The sequence below is a fragment of the Parus major genome, chromosome 7, assembly GCF_001522545.3.
Source record: "Parus major isolate Abel chromosome 7, Parus_major1.1, whole genome shotgun sequence".
Taxonomy (NCBI): Eukaryota; Metazoa; Chordata; class Aves; order Passeriformes; family Paridae; genus Parus; species Parus major.
Genome location: NC_031776.1, coordinates 15741302 through 15757720, shown reverse-complemented (window position 1 = coordinate 15757720; position 16419 = coordinate 15741302). Strand labels below are relative to the sequence as shown.

Below are 16419 nucleotides of genomic sequence, written 5' to 3'. Positions count from 1 at the left end.
AGCGGGCACGGGAGCAGTGCGCATGCGCTGCGAGCGGCCCTCATCGCCGCCGCGCTGAGCCGAGGGCGCTGGAACGGAGCTTTAAAGCGCCTCTAGTGCAACCCCCGAGCACTTTACACTGGAACAGCGTGACCGCCATGAATGTTTCCAGGGATGGGATGTTCACCGCACCTCTGGCCAACCTGTTCCAGTGCTTTACCACCCTCATCATAAAAACTTCCTTATATCTAATCTCAATCGACCCTCCTTTCGAACCGTTATCCTTTGTTCCATTACAACAGGCCCTGCTAAAAAACTTTGGCCCCATCACAATCTGCTGTTCTGAGGTGCAGTAAGTGGTGGGCCTTGACAATGTGACAAGCACATGACGCTTTTCTGTGCTTTTTACAATTCTGTTCCTTCTGCTGAGAATTTTGGAATTCGGTTGTGAGAGCCTATGGCCTTTGATATGAGGGCTGTTTTCCTTAGGTATTTGTATATTTTGTCCAACAAAAGTATGTTTATGGTTGCATATTTCTAACACTGCACATTTCAGGTTTGCATTAAATGTGCACCTGACCCTATTTGTGTGATAGGAAATAAAGACCAGTGCTGTAAGACAGTCGACCTAATGGATCAGGTCAGGGATAATAACCAGTGAAGGCTGATGAGTCTGCAGAAAGTATTACGAGGATGTATGGAAGAAAATTAAAGGATCACTTATATAGCAATTACTGTAAAAATACACATCTGCAATTTCCAGGAAGCTCAGAATCCCCATGAAGTTCAGTACCAGCTCTCACTCGTTCCAGGAAGAGATGGATTTGACAGCACTGAGTTTGACTGAGGAGTTTGCTTTGCTGTCTCAGCCTCCTTTTTTACAAGTCCCCAGTGTCTAATAATGTCTAATAGTCTGGGGTTCTGTTTTCTGTCGGAGAATGTGTCCTCAGGTGACAGCTCCATGCATGCTCTGAAACTTAGTTGTTCTAAATACAGATCAAGCTCTGTTTCTGTATGCTTTTCGATAAGCTCTTTATTTGCACCTTTTCCTACTGAAGTATTAGTGTGGGAACTTTATTGTCATCAGCTGCGATATTGTCTACTGGTATGCCAGAGAGTTCACCAGGATTTTTAGCTTTTATCTTCCTATGCGTGTCCTGCCAATGGCACATTTTCCTGGGCTGGCACCTCCCTTATTGTTCGCTGCTCGTGTCAGAGCAGTCACTCTTGTAAAATTGCCTTTGGATGAAGAGTTCTCATTTTTTCATGACAAAGTATAATTTAAAAAATTTAAATAATTCTTGTACTGTTCCAGCTCACAACCTGGAATTCTTACCAATGACTCACCCCAATTAGTCCTCTTTACCAAATCGTCACAAACTTTTGCAACAAACTTCTGTCGTTTCCCTCAGAAATATGCACAGTCCAAAGGGAACCAGTTTGCCCTCTCAGCCCATGCTAGGTCCTGTGTTATACGGGCAGGTCTCCAGCATATACTTGCTTCCTGCAGCACCTGGCTCCCTCCAGCCATCACCCTGAGTTGAGGGACTAAGGTGGATCCACAGCATGGCAGTAATGAATGAGGTTCCACAGCTACAGCACAGGGATACAGGATAGGGATTAATGCTGGGGAGTGATGGAGGCCATTGCTTCACATGGTGAATCTATGACTGCTTTTTATAACACTTTCTTCTTATGATGTCCTTGTGAAAAACTGTAGCCTGTATCTTGGTCACTCGGTGGAGTGTGCAGTCTTCACTGTCTGTGTGGCTCATAATTAGCCATCTTCACCTAGAGTAAAAGGAAAGCTGTTAAGAGTATAGGAAACCAAACTCAGAAATAAATCCAGCTTGTCCTCCTTTTACTTGCAGCGAAAATTCACTCTATTTCAGTAAATTTGCATGTGTGGGGAGATGCTCATTGCTCCAGTACTTCAGGCTGAACATTTTTCTTAATTCCCTTTTACTTGTGTAACCATGGCTATTTAGGGCAAATTAACAATGGTCTTTACACCCCTTGGTTTTATGGTGAATAAAGCCCCCACCTCTGTTGGAAGGTCTGAGGTGTGACCCTGCAGGTGGTTTGCTCTGCTCACTGCTGAGTGCCCAAGGGGAATTAGTGGGATCACAGGCTCGGGGGAGCTCACTCTGTGCAGGTGCCCTCCCCCTGTACCCCTTGGTGCTCACCACCCTCTGCACAGCTCCTGCAGCTCCTCCTCAGCCCAGAGCCTGCTCCAGCCCTGCTGCTGATGCTGAGAGGTAACAGTGTCTAGTTCTGATAACTGCTCCTAGCTTTCTAGAAACTATTTTAGTACTATGGGATTTGGGCATCTAGGTGCTACTGCAACTTGATAATAATAGAAACCAGTGATACATGAGAGTGTTTGAATTACAGGAATTATTTCAGAACAGTAGGACAGAAATGGCCTTTTTCTCAGCCCCTCCAGCTTATTGAAACTGGTTGTCTTTTCTGGCTTCTCTTACTACACCATAGCTATTTACATATAATTTATTATAAACACATGTTGAGTAATAGACCATCAAGCCTGTGGAGCTTCTATTTTCAGTTACATTGTATCACTGCTGAATGAGAAATGCAACTGCTGAAATTTGTTTTCAATGGGATGTTGATTAAAAGCTGCTTGAGTTTAAAATTTCCAACCATCTAAAATGAAAACCTTTCATATGCTTCATGTCCCTGGCCAGCTAGAGAGTTTATTTTCTACAGTTTATAAATAATGGATTTTGTTGTTTATATGTATCCATCATCAAACCAGGTTAAATTCTCAATTGGCCCTCTGAATTGTCTTGCAGTGAAGCTAACTAGCTGGAACTAATTTTGAAATGGGGATAGTGCGTAATTATGGTAACCTAGTATACAGGGACTGATCTACCTGAATCAGTCGTATCTGATGAAGAAAAACATGAATAAAAATTACATTGAAAACATAGCTGCCTGTTTATAAATGAATTTTTTTGTTTTGTTTTGTTTTGGGATTTAAATTCCCTTACTTAGCAGAAAACAAGTGTCAAAGTTGAATATATTTCACATTAGGTTCTTCAGTGACTGCTTTAAACATAACCATTGGCAACAGTTTATGGATAATTTTGCCTCTGGAGAGGAGGAAAAGATGTCCATGGAAAAAGTGAAAACATTCAAACAAACTTCATGGGTTTAAAATTGAATTGGACTTTAAATATTTTAGGTTTCCAGTACCAGGGAAATATGTAGTAGGAAAAAAAGAAAGTAGCAATGTTGATTTCCATAATGGGGAAGTTTTTGGTAGAAAGGAGGCTGCCAACAGAAGGATTCAGCAAGGATGAACTTAGCAGTGAAGCACTGGAAGGAAATAGGTGAAAGACATGGAAGGAGGTATGAAGGGGAAGATAATTTAAGGGGATTAAATACAGAGAGGTTTGCCAGTCGTGCTGGATATCTGAACTAGAGAGGGACTGGGGGAAGGGATGAAGCCTTTGAACACAGAGAAATTTATGGACCTCTGAAAGCAGAGATAAAGATAAGGCCTTTCAGAGATGGCTGAAGATGAAAGATACACAATTAATCTAACTTTGGGAGATATATCTAGCTAAGGGAACTGCAAGATTTAAAACTTCTGTTGCTGCTGCATGACACGTGTTACGGCGTTTTGTCTCCCTAAGAAACACTCTGTGGCTGGATGAAGAAGGATTCCAGTTACCTTCCAGCTCCTAGCCTTGCCAGGTTCATACTGTTTTTCCAGTATTATTGGCCAACCATGAGCTATCTGACAAACCAGAGTAGTCGGGCTTTTATACTGTTATTTTTTCACCTTAAAAAAAAAAGGAAGGAGCACTTGCATCTAATACTTACCTTGAATGTAGCTCATCAAGAACCCAGTCACTGAAAGGCTCTGTAGGTGTCTGACTGCTGGTTTGTTATTTGCATGCAGTGGTAAGACAGGTGCTGAGACTTTCACTGGCCCTCAAGTAACAAAAGTACTTCACTAATAGCAGCTATTTATTTTAGTTTGTTGAATGCCAGGGTAGCAAAAGCATGGGAAGATACACAAATAAGAATGTAATGTCTTTATAAATATGGCCAAATCGTCTTGTGGAAAGAGGGAATTGTAGACGGCAACCAGCTTGGCTAAGCTGGAATGGATCAGAGAGGTCGGAGTTCAGACTTTCACAGTTGTGGGTACATAGGTTTCTTAAGGGATTCTTCAAGTCTGTGTTTAAAAGCCACAAGTAAAAGCCTCATTTCTCTCCTACTGAGAAAATTATTTCAGTAAGCATTTCTTGATACTCAGTATATGGTTTTCCTTCTCAGTTGCTCTCTGGACTCTGGTGTTCCTTGAGAAACCTGCTGAAAAATGCCTTCACCGGTGGTCTTCTTCAAATATTAGGCTGTTACCATGTCCCCTATTAATAATTTCTAAGTCAAGCAATTTATATTTTTAACTCTTCTAATGTCTCCTCATAAATCAATCCTCTTAGGCTTTGGATCATGTTTGGTGCTCTCCTTTGAACTCTCAAATTTGTCAATATCCAGAAATGTGTATAATAGTCCAGATGGAGCTGTACCAGCAGCATGCAGAATGTGGTATTTGTTTCTTTCTCAGTGCAATATTGGCCTTTTCACTCCATAGCACATTACCAATTCATGCCATTTAGCGTGAGCTGTCTCCCTACATCTCTTACATCATTATTGCATCTTAGATTTCACCTTCCTGTTGCTCCTTCACAGATGTTTTCCCAGGCTGCATTATTTTCCAAGTTGAGTCTCCTTTAGTTATTTTGTTTCCATGGTTCTATCTTCTCTAGGAAATTCTCTATTATTTTCTTAGTACACTGTCTTTCTGTCTTTCACACTTATATCTGTGAGTTCCATCAAAGTGCTGTGCACTCTCTTTTCCAGATCATTAATAAAGAAGTCCAACAGACTGTTCCTAGCAGTCATCCACATGGCAGCCAGGAGACGGTTCCCACCACCTTGCTACATTGCAGCTTATTTCCTGTAATTTCATTACCTCAGCAGCTTGAAAGCCACATGGAAATGGGTGAGCCAATGTGAATTACTTTTTCAGCTAAGATCCTGTGAGATAAAACATTGTGCCCCTATTAAAGCTCATCTGCACTTGGATAGTCCCCTGTCCTTGCTCCAGGCCCTGCACCCAAGGCTCGCTGAAGACACTGACCATTAGGAACAGAAACAGGATTTGCGAGAATCTGTCTGCAGTACCTTTGCTGTTGTTTAAGGTGGTAATGTTAATATTTCCCTCTGTGTTAATTTTTCAGTTATTTGGTTTGTGCACAGTGAACATAAAGGAGTTCAGCTAATTCTTTTAAGTCCTGTAGAATGCATGTTGTCTAGGTTTTTTTATTTGTTCACGTTTTCCTAATGTGTTTCCCTATATGTCCTTCATTAGCTGTTGCAGTTTCTTTCACAGGATCCTCATCCCATTCTCCCTCAGTGCTCCCAGCATTTCTTCCTTTTTTTTTTTTTTCTGACTGAGGAAATACTTGAGAAGGAACTTAATGTCAGAGCCATTTCTGAATCTTTCATTTACTCTTCTCATGTGTCAAAGGATCTGTTCTCACTAGCATTTCTTTTCTTCAAAGAATACTTATTACAGCCTTTGAAAGAACCAAGGTCACTCTCCTTGAACTCTTTGCATAACATGAAATTTTGAAATATGTTTTTTTTTTTCAATTGGTTTGGGAGGGCTGTAGGTTTTGGAGAGGAGTGTCTTTTGGGTTTGGGATTGTGTATAAGGTGTGTTTATATTTGACTTGCAAGTCTTGATTGATTAAATAGTCAGAAGAGAGTAATTTTTCTTTTTATTTAGCTTCACTGTTTCTGTGGGGAAAATTAAATCCTTGTTGTGAACAAACTTTTGCTTCATAACTTGATAGCAGTTTTATTTTTCTGAAGCACTAGTGAATTTACACTGCTTGAAATTAGCATAACTGACCTGGATTTCTTATGCTAGACCCTGAAAGTGGATTAGAGTATATCTAGTTTTTGTTCATTTAATCATTTCCATGTATAATTACAGTTAGTGATCTCTGGAATAAGATGAAATTGAATGATTTTGCACTCTTTAAATTACACAACTAAAAAAAATCATTAGAAACACAGCCTTGGATGACAGTAACTTCTTCAAATAATTGATGAGAGAAGGACTAGAACATGATAGCTATCAGAAATGAGTCTTGGCTCTCAACACAAAAAGCAAGTAAGAAACAGTGAAAGACAAATTTATGTCTCATATTGCCTCTGTGACACTTCTTTCAGTTTGAAAGATTTTGGTAAGTGATAAGTAATCAGCATAAATGTCTTAAGGAGCAGACAGGTATTACTATCTCTCCTATTATAGGTGGGAAAGCAAAGGGACGGCAATGAGGCAAATCAACCATGTGGCATGAACAAAACCTATAATGAAGTAAAAATAAAATCTTTCTTATTCTATTAACCAACATTCTTTGCCACATAGTGTGTATATTAAAAAAAAAAAAACAACAAAAACCAAGCACACAAAAGCACTAGAAAATAATGTTGCAGGAGATTCTCCTGTTGTCAGCAGAAGGGCATGAGACAGATCTAATAATTCACATTTCTAATACTTAACATTCTGAGTTACATTCCTGGATAGAGCAATTTTTTTGAGATGCTGTCTGGTTCATCAGCCTCTAAGTTTAGGTTATTAGTGATATTCTTACAGTGACTAATTTGATCACAGGTAGGGCTCACTCTTTCAGAAGTTCCTTGGAGTATGCTACAATGATTGCCTGTAGTCCTCTCAGCTATGGTAGCAGTGCACTATAGCCAGGTTAATTGACAGAACCATTGTTGCAGCCCACTGCATATTGTACCTTTTCCATACTGCTGGTTGCAGCTCAACTTCAATACTGTCTCTGCAAAATCTGCTTTTGATTTCAGTGTGCTGTGAATCCACTGTGAACAGGCAGAAACGACTCAGAGCAGCATGCTTTTTTTGCATGTGTCATCTGATGTTCTGCTACAACTTTGTGACTTACATGTGAATTTTATCAAAGAAATTGATAAAAATTGTGACAAGTACCACACTTTGCAGGTCAGGTCTCTTCATTTGATTCCTCTTAAAAGTTCTTATAGAGGAATATTTAATTTTATATGGAATGCAGTAAATATCAATGTTGAGTTAGAAATACAGTTTGGCTTACTCAGAGATGAGAAGGAAAGAGATGTCAATTAATAGTAGTTAAGAGCCTACATGTAATGAGTGGCTAATTTCAGTTATGTTGTTAGAACATGGGTGACTTCCTTGTAAAACTTTATCATAGTTGGCACTCTTTCTCTTATTGAAAAGAAACAAAAGAATGGTCTGGCATGAAGCCTATGCTACATTTTACCTTTAATGGAGATCTCTTCAGATCTAACTTTTAGACAGACTCGTGAGTTATATTACAGCAAAGTTCCATTTTTATTGCTTGTTATGAATGTGAGTTTTATGGAAAACAGGACTCTCAAGCTAACAGCTTTTGGCTCTTATAAAATTTTTAAGTTTTTTTTTTCTAAACCTAGTACTAGCGAGAGTATTTTTTTCTCACAGTGTGCAAGCTTGGGAAATGAAAGCACCTGAAGAACAGCCTGCATTTAGGTGACTAACAGCAAATGTGTGTGGTCTGAAGATGGAGCAGGCGACTTTTAGGTGTTGGCTGTTCTGTTGGCTGCCTTCATTCAGAATAGGTGTTGTGGGGGGCTCCTCCGCCTTTCCCCCGCACAGCTGCTCAGGAGATGCCATTGGTGCGCACGCAGCTGTAAAGGTTTACTGCCTCCCAATTGTGGACCGATTGAACCTTATGGCTGGTTGGTGCCAGCAGCAAATATTTCAGCCTCGTTCTCTGCTGGGTCAGGGTTGGTGGTGGCTGTGGGCACTGGGAGCAGCTGGGAACAGAGTGAGGGGGTCCTGCCTGGCCCTGACCCATCAGCACAGCTCTCATGGAGGTGTGCCAAGCTGATTTTGTAGGTCTGCAGTGGCTCTTTTCTAGTCTTCATACAGTTGCATATGAGTTATCTGAATTTATTGTTAGAAAACCCCCTCTGTTACTTGAAACATGTTCTTCATGCTTTCTGATGTTTTTTCATTACACTGGAAAGGAATGTGGTTATATTAACATTTGATTATCTCTGGTGGTTTGCCTCTGCTGTTGCGTTTCTGTAGCCGATGTTTTCCTTTTTTGGGCTGAAACGCTTTTCCCCTCGTTGTGCGGCCCCTGTCCCTCGCTCTGTGCACAGTAACCCCTGGCAACACCCGGGACCTCGGCACAAACACGATGGATGGGGCTCCCCTGCTCGAGCGCACGTCTCTGGCGCCCATCCGGCTGGGGACACCGCTCTGGGGCTGTGTGGCCCGACACGCTCCCTCATGAGCTGCCAGAAGCCCTTGTTCCTGGCTGGCTTTGTTCGTTAGCAGCAGTGCAGCGGATGAAGGTGCTGTGAACCTCTTCGTGGTTTACAGCATGTGAGGTTTTCAGACTCATCCATCATTGGGCTTATTTTGTTTCAGCAGGTTTTGCTGACATCAATAATGACACAATGAGGTCAGCACTGAATTCTTCTGCAAATCTGTCCTCTAAGGAATTTGTTCTTCCCCCAGTAAACCAGTAAATAAATAAATCCGGTACTCTATAATGACTTAGCTTCTTGAGGCACTTCAGCTCAGCAGTGCTGTGTGACTTTCAGAGAAGACTTGGTTTTGTGTGGTTGGGTGGCCGGGTTGGCAGAGGAGCAGTGAGGTCAGGTCATCTCTTGAAGGGCTTCGCCAGGAAAAGGATGGATTTGGGTTGGACCCAGGCATGTCCATGATCTGTGAATCCAATTCAGCGAGAGGCGTTATTTTGCTTTACCCCTTATGCATCCAGAATGCACTGAACAGCCATGCTGGTTTCAAATAATGCCTCTGATAGTGAGGCAAGGAAAAATGTGGTGATCTTAAGGAAGGATGGGTAGTGATTTCTCTTGTTGTCTATGTCTGTGCAGAGACAACGTGAATTAATGGAAACCCCTGGGAGTGTCTGAACACAAAAGTTGACCCGCTGAGTATTTTGCCATCTGCTTTCTTTTGGAAGAAATATTCCAGAGAAAGTTGGAAAAAAATCATGAGTGCCTTAGAACTAGCATTGTGATATTATTTCCTGAAGATTTATTGCCTTTTGATGGCAGTCTTTCAGCAGAAACTCATGAGTAGTTATGTTGTGAAGGAATTAGGAACTTTTGTGGCTTGTCTTTAATTTACAAATCAGCGAGAGTATATCTCTCTGAGGTGACATGTGATCTTGAGTAATTTACATTATATGACAAAGCAGCTTTCTCCTGTGTGCAAATTGCCTTCCAGGAACGTGACAAAATGGCAGTCGCTCACATTTAAATGTTGGCTTAAAACACAAAATTTAGGGCCAACTCAAAAGTTTTTTGGACTTGTGAGTGGCCCAATGGAAGAGGTCCAAAAACCGAATTTGAATCAATTGGAGTATCATCTGTAATTTCAATTTGCTTGCTCATCTTGTCTTTCAATAAAACTTACATTTTAAAAGGCCTTTTTGTGTTTGGTATTTCTTTGTTTAGAAACACCCTTTTGCATATTTAAATCCTTCCATATGTCTGTGCACATTTAATTTTTGTTACATTTCTTGTCTTACTTTCCTTCAGGATCTGAACAATATGTTAAATATGCATATTTGTGCTGTTTCTCTCTACCCTTATTGCCTAATTAGGAGAATATTTTTGTCTTTGTGCCTTTTTGTATTTGTAATAGAAGATTTTTAAAACAATTCCACAGCTCTAGACTCACTGTTAGGTTCTGTTTTGGAAGGAGTTATTCTCCTGATGAAAATACATCCATTGTATCAATTTAATATTCAGTCTAATTCCCTGAATCCAATGTTTATGGCAAAGGATCAAGTCAATAAGGCTTTATGACTATGTCACAGTAGAGTCCTTTCCCCATTCAAGGAATAAATCCCAGGCCACACAGAAACCCATTATGTATTCTTGATATGTAAACCATTCCAGAATAAAATTTAATAACAGTAATGAAACTAAATCAACGTGACAAATTTCAAATAATGCAGTGGAACATTTTTTTATCCTCCAGCTGTTAATACTAACTGAAATGGCAGAATCATGATGTGCAGAGTCCTGCAGAAAAATGCTATGGATTTTGCTGCTGCTTCTGCAACACGAAACAACCTTTATCAAGAAAACATCTGCTGAGTTCCCGTTGCAATCACTGGCAGCGGAAACCAGTGCACAGCAAATTATTCTGTCCATCAGCTCTGTCCTTTATTCCTCTGATACAGCATGCAGTGCACCACCAGTAGTTGTTAGAATATTTGTGGTGCATATATACTTGCTCTTATAAATAAAGAGGTAAATAACAACATGCAAAAGTCCACATCCATAAGGTTTCTGTTTCCTATGCCTTGCATATGTTTAAAAGGAGATAAAAAGTAGATTTAAGGAGTGTCAATCTCATTTTAATTGCAAGATAATCTGCCTCAGATTCTATGCCAAGAAATATCATCGCGATAATAAAAACCCAAATATTTTTGAGCACATTTTTGGTTGATTCAGATCAGTACATCGTTTGGAGCTGGTCTAGTTTTTGCTAAGTCCCTTCTTGTCTGTTGTTGGAAATTTCTGGAAAGCTGTAGATCTCAGTCGGTGTACGCTACTGGAGGGTGAGCTAACAAAGGCTATGTAAACTAAGAAATCGTGCTCCCAGGGCTCTGGAGGTTGCTGGCATGATGGATGGTGCTGCAATGTCAGGTAGGGCCCTGCCTAGGCCCCCTTCAGGGGCTCCCGAGACTTCGGAAGGCCTTGTGCACTGGTTCCATGTCAGGACTTCCTAGAAAATCAAGTCAACCCCAGTATGAGAGGCCCAAGAAAAAGAGCCAGTTAAAGCACACCTTCCCCTGTGCGGTCAGAGAGCTGCTGCACAGCAGACCCGGCTGCTATTGCAGAGAGCTGGTGCACACGGCTGGGTTTACTCCCCCTGTGGGAGCGTGGAGAAACCACATCTCTGAAAGTAAAGCAGTCGTGTTATATAGGTAATGGTCTAGTAAGTAAGTAAATAAGTAAATATATATGTAAGGGGGTTGTGGTGGGGATTTCGTCCACATGTGCACCCCATGCCCATTGTTCTGGCAGCTCTTGGTCCTCTGGAGAGGGACTGGAGGGGGCGAGAGGCACCTGGGACTGGATGGCTTAGGTACACCATGCTGGTGGATCTGCAGCTGTAGGAAGAGGACACATGGTTTACGTGCTCTTAGAAGGGTGACAGAAGTTTGTTCCTTCCTTGAGGGGAAGTGGGGAAGGTGGGCCTGCCTCAGGGAGAGTTTTGCATGTGGACCAGACGGTTCCCCTTGTGCATTTACTCTTCCTGTTTGTGCATAACTCCCATTGGCACGACAGTTAAAAACAACTCAGATCCTGGTAGTGTTTTTAATGTGTATGTCCTGCAACATACACATGCAAATATCCTGTAAAAGGATATTCCCTACTTATATGATTCAGTATTTTTTAATTACTTGATGTACTTTCGCCTCTGTGGAGCCTTCAGCTTGTTGTGCTTGCAGAGCTATTTATATTCTGTCTTGCCTTGGGACTACTTTCAGAAGAGTTGGTATTCAACCTTTCTGAAGAAAAGTCTTTAAGCTCTGGGAGCAGGCAATAAAAAACTAGAAAGCACACAACACAACAAATAATAGTAGTTGCACTAAGTCCAATTAATTATTTTTAAATATCCTTCAGCTCAATTACAGAGGAAACTATTGGCCTCTTGGCTTAGAATAAAAGCAGAGAAGCTGCATGATGGGCTGTTGTAACCCTTCCCCTGTGCCCAGATGGGAATGGAGAACAGGCTTGTGCTCACTGCCCTCACTGTGTACATAGGGTCAATGTATCAGAAAATAGCCAGTCAAGCTGCTAGTTTCAAGAGCTTTCATGCCCTGATTATGGATTTTATTTAATAGTTAATTTTCCTTTTAAGATTGACATTAATCTCCTTATTGCATGTCACAGAAAATACAATGGGGTGATTATTTTGGGGTTGTTTTTTTTTTTTGGTTGTTTCTTTTATTATATAAAGGAAGAACTAAAATTCTCCCAAACTGTCTACCCAGTTCAAGGAAATGTTAAGCAATGGACCCAAAAGTGTGACAGGATGGGAATTTGCTCTCTCTGGGATTTCACAAGGGGGTAGGGAATCACGTGTAGTCACAATGGTATGTTTTCTCATAAAACTAGTGAGTCATTGCAACCAAAATGATTTCAAGGAAGGGTCATAGTTTCAAAATTGTTTGATTTAGAAAGTAGTGGGAAAGCATTTTAATTTTTGAAGGACTTGTGTCAACATCTTCTTAATGGAAAACAAAAATTGTTTGAAGTTACATTTTCCTTTGAAACTTAGGCTAACTCAATACAAGCTTAAATGTCCAAAAAGGAAATATTAGTATTTTGAAATTAGTAAGGACATGTTTGATTGCCTGTCACATTTTATTTTAAATTTTGTGGATTTTGATATCTCATATTTTTTTAACAAAAGGAAGCCTTTTTTTTTACTTGTTCATAGTTAAACAGAATCTGAGACAAATTAATTTGGATTAAACATTTAAAATGTTATTAACCTGACTGTATTTTGAGTGAGGTCTCCTATGACTGACCTCAGAGTAACATTTGTTATTCATGTTGTCTGCCTCTTTCCTGGATTGTCTCTGAGATAGTCCACATCTCATGCATGCATGTTACCCATCTCTCAATGACATTTTGGAAAAAATGGATTCTCAGTGTATCCTTTTGGAGAGTTCTGAACATCCTGGTCTTGTTACATCACTCTTGGTTAGCAGAAGCTGAGAAGATGCTGTCCAGCTCTCTTGCTTTCACTAGATAAGCATCTGTTTTGGGAGATGAAATAGGCAGTAGCTGCTGTAATGTATATTGAGTAGTAGGTAGTCTAAGAAAAGATTGGGTTTAACTGTCTTGAAATACATATAAATCTTTAAAAAATATGTTTAAATGAGAAAAACCCCACACCTATTATGTGCCAGTGTTCTCACAGTCTTACCTGGCAATTTTAAATAGTCTGCTTCTCTGCTTGCTCGTAACTGGTATTTACTCCAACTTGTATTGCAGTGCCGGCATAATGCAAAATAAACTGTGTGCAGGTACAGTGACCTCACTGGTAGGTAACTGGTGTTCTGGCTGCAGTGTAACACTCTCTTGTAAGCTGGGCAATATCAAATTTCACTGTGTATTTTGCAATCCTTTTTATAGCCCATCACTTTGGTTTTACTAATCTTATTTCAATTTCCATGCCATAAATCCACAGGAAGGTGGGGCTGTGTTTTCAGGAGGTTGTCCAGGAGCTTTCCCATGCCACAGGAACCACCAAACCTCTGACCCAGTCACAGCATACTTGTGGTGGAGTCTGTGTGTAACTGTGGTTTGTGACCAGGACAAAACTCACCCTAAGTCCTACAGACAGCTTAAACTGCAGGGTATTCAATTCCATTTTGGACAAGCCTCATTTAAATTTTGATTTCCAAAGATGTAGGATGACCAAAGTGTGTCGGGCACAAGAGGGCATGACATCCCTGCCTGACAGTCCATCACAAGAAGGACCATGCCCCAGAAGTAATTGTACTCAAACATTCCTCTAGCTATGAGCTATGAGGCCAGCAAAGCCAGGCATTGATTCCCAGTCTCATCCAGCCCTGTTCTCTAGAATGTCTAGGATTGACTTTAAAATTAACTTACTGACTAGCAAGAGGTGTTTTATAATTTGCAGTTAAAGTTGTGTCAGCTAGATCTTTCATTTATTTACCTTTTACCTAACAGTGAGGCCATGTGAATAATAAAGGTTAAGAAAATGCTCATTATAGGAATTATTTGTAGAGCTTGTTCTATCAATTTCCCCACAAGTATAAGGTAAGAATCAGATTATTGTGACAGCTATGACTAAGAGGACCAATTTGTTGCAATGTATGAGCTGCTTTGCAGGTATCATAGCAAACCAGAATAATTTAGCAGGCTCTGCTAATATTCATCCTTTTCTTCAATGACCTTCCCTACAGAAAATCAGGGTTTCTGTCTACACATTCTCATGTTTGAAAAATCCAGACTAATACATTTTAAAATCCCCAAATGTTGTTATTTTTGTTGTAGTATTCATCAAAGAATGACTTGAGGTTCTTTGATAATTATACTGTTATTAATCTTTGAACTTTTAGGTGGCTTTATTGTTCTCTAACCAACTGAGCTTATAATTCTATTGCTATATTTGTGGTTGGCCAGGCATGACACATTGTACCACAGTAACTTAATTTTTTGTTTTTCAGTCTGTTATTAATGGTCTAGTGATTTTTTTTTTTTATTTTTTTTTTTTAATAGCAGGAATCCTATAATATCCTGTAATTGACTCTTAAAGTACAGAGGAGAGTTAGTATGTGGTGGTAAAATTCCAGCCTCTTGCAAAAACAGAAATATGAAATAATGAAGGAAAACTAGTGTTCCTTACAGTCTTCTAAACCACGGAGTTACATAATTCTTAAAAAAATAAAGGAAAGTGAATAAATTAGTGGTTGGCACTTAAATATACTTGCTTAAGGAATGACTATATGCAGTTTAATATAATTGTATTAATTATAACAAATGTTTTTATTATTGCCATGATGACAGTACACATTCTGAAGTGGGCTGAAGTTCTCAAGAACTTTTGTGATTTTCACTCTAGACAACACTGGCACTAGTGTAGCAGTCAAGTTTGCAGCAGTGACAATGCAGCTGGACATTTTCAACATCAGTGTAAATGCCTGTATCTCTGATAACCTGTTTTTAGGTGCACACGAAATTGCAGGGTTCTGCAGTCACACAGAACCCCCTAGAGGCTGCTGAACAAATTATCACGGGTGGTGGTGGGTGCTTAAAAAATCAGTTGCTTCCAATTGTCGTAAGAATTTAACATCCTGTTTTTGTCCTTCTACAGCCTCGGTTCTCTCAGTAGTTCCAAAGCTGCATTCCTGCATGTTTTTAACAGGATGCAACTGCCATTTCCTTATTTTGTATGGCTATTTTTATTAGATTACAATTACTTTACCTTTTGATTGATTGAAGGCTAAAACTCAGCTATTCATTTGATGTTCATATCATCAAAAATATTTCTTTGAAGTTAGAATTCTTCTAAAAACAATATTTCCCCTCAGTTTTGAAGACAGTTTGCTAAATTAATGAACAGCCATCGTAGTAGAGTGCCGTGTTCTGTTTATGCACGATCTGTATTGCTTCGCATGAATTGAGCTCATGTTAGAAAGAGATGAAATCACTTGAAATTGTGTAGAAAAAATTTGCTTTGTTAAAAAGACATGCTTGCTTTAAAGACTACATAATGCATTGTATGCACACCTCATTTATTACTCCATGCTTTTCTGCTGCTGTAAAACTGCTGTCAAAACAGATCATGCTAGCAAAATTTTTCTCAGTTTCTTGGTAAAGCTAAATGAAATCAAATATAAAGTTTGTGATACATTAAATCACATATATAAATATATTCTTTACAGCCAGCTGTTATGTCTAGATGTGCACATTTTAAAATGGAAACATTTATCCAACATGCTGATTAGCACTTTCAGTTCTGAAAAGCCTGATTACATTTAAGATGCAAAAGATTAAAATGACTAAACAGATAATGTTAATAGTTCATCTTCCTTGATGGGTTTATATGTTTAAAATCACAAAAGTTACACCAGAACTTCTCGCATAGTAAACTCACCAGAAATAGTGTGGTTGTAATGTTTCTCACTGCAGGTTGTAATCTCTTATGGCCACTGTTTGAAGGAAAGCTTATGGCTCAGAATGCCTGTCTGTGTTTATTTTATGATATTTACACACACACACACACATCCACATCTAATTTAAGCTACAAAATTACATAATAAATGGTTGTACTAAAAATGCCTGAAAAGAATAATGAACAGTTATCTTAATTACTAGTAGAACTCTAACTCCTGTAGAAGTTCATATTTGCTGTTAATAATTCATTTTTCAACTATTCTTCTGCTCTGTGAATACAATTAATTAAAAGAAAAAACAAAGTCTGGGTTTGCATTTTGACTAATCCAATTCTAGTTACAGCTTCATTCTCCCATTTTTGTTATCTATTATACATTTGAGCATGCAAATGCAGAGGTAAAAATATTGCTAGCCTTTTTTTATACATTGGCAATCAGTGGTTCAAAAGTTCATGCAATGCCATATGTCCTAAGAATATTTATCTAAATCTAAAATAATATGGAACTGTCAAATAGGATCCTACAGGGTAACAAATGATGGAATGCAGGGGAACTCTTAGATTTAGCCTTTTCTTTTTTGTCCTACAAGCTAATGCAATAAGACCAATAATAAAAGGTTGTGTAGTAGGCC

The 16419-nt window shown here is 39.4% G+C and overlaps 1 long non-coding RNA gene across 1 annotated transcript; it reads right to left on the bottom strand.

Annotated features, from left to right (window-relative positions):
• Positions 1-994: 994 nt before the first annotated feature.
• On the bottom strand, positions 995-9897 carry LOC117244732. Its single transcript, XR_004498329.1, has 2 exons — positions 3829-9897; positions 995-1770 (listed from the first exon to the last, which is right to left on the bottom strand). It is a non-coding gene; the product is annotated as an uncharacterized LOC117244732 (long non-coding RNA).
• Between the last annotated feature and the right edge of the window lie 6522 nt (positions 9898-16419).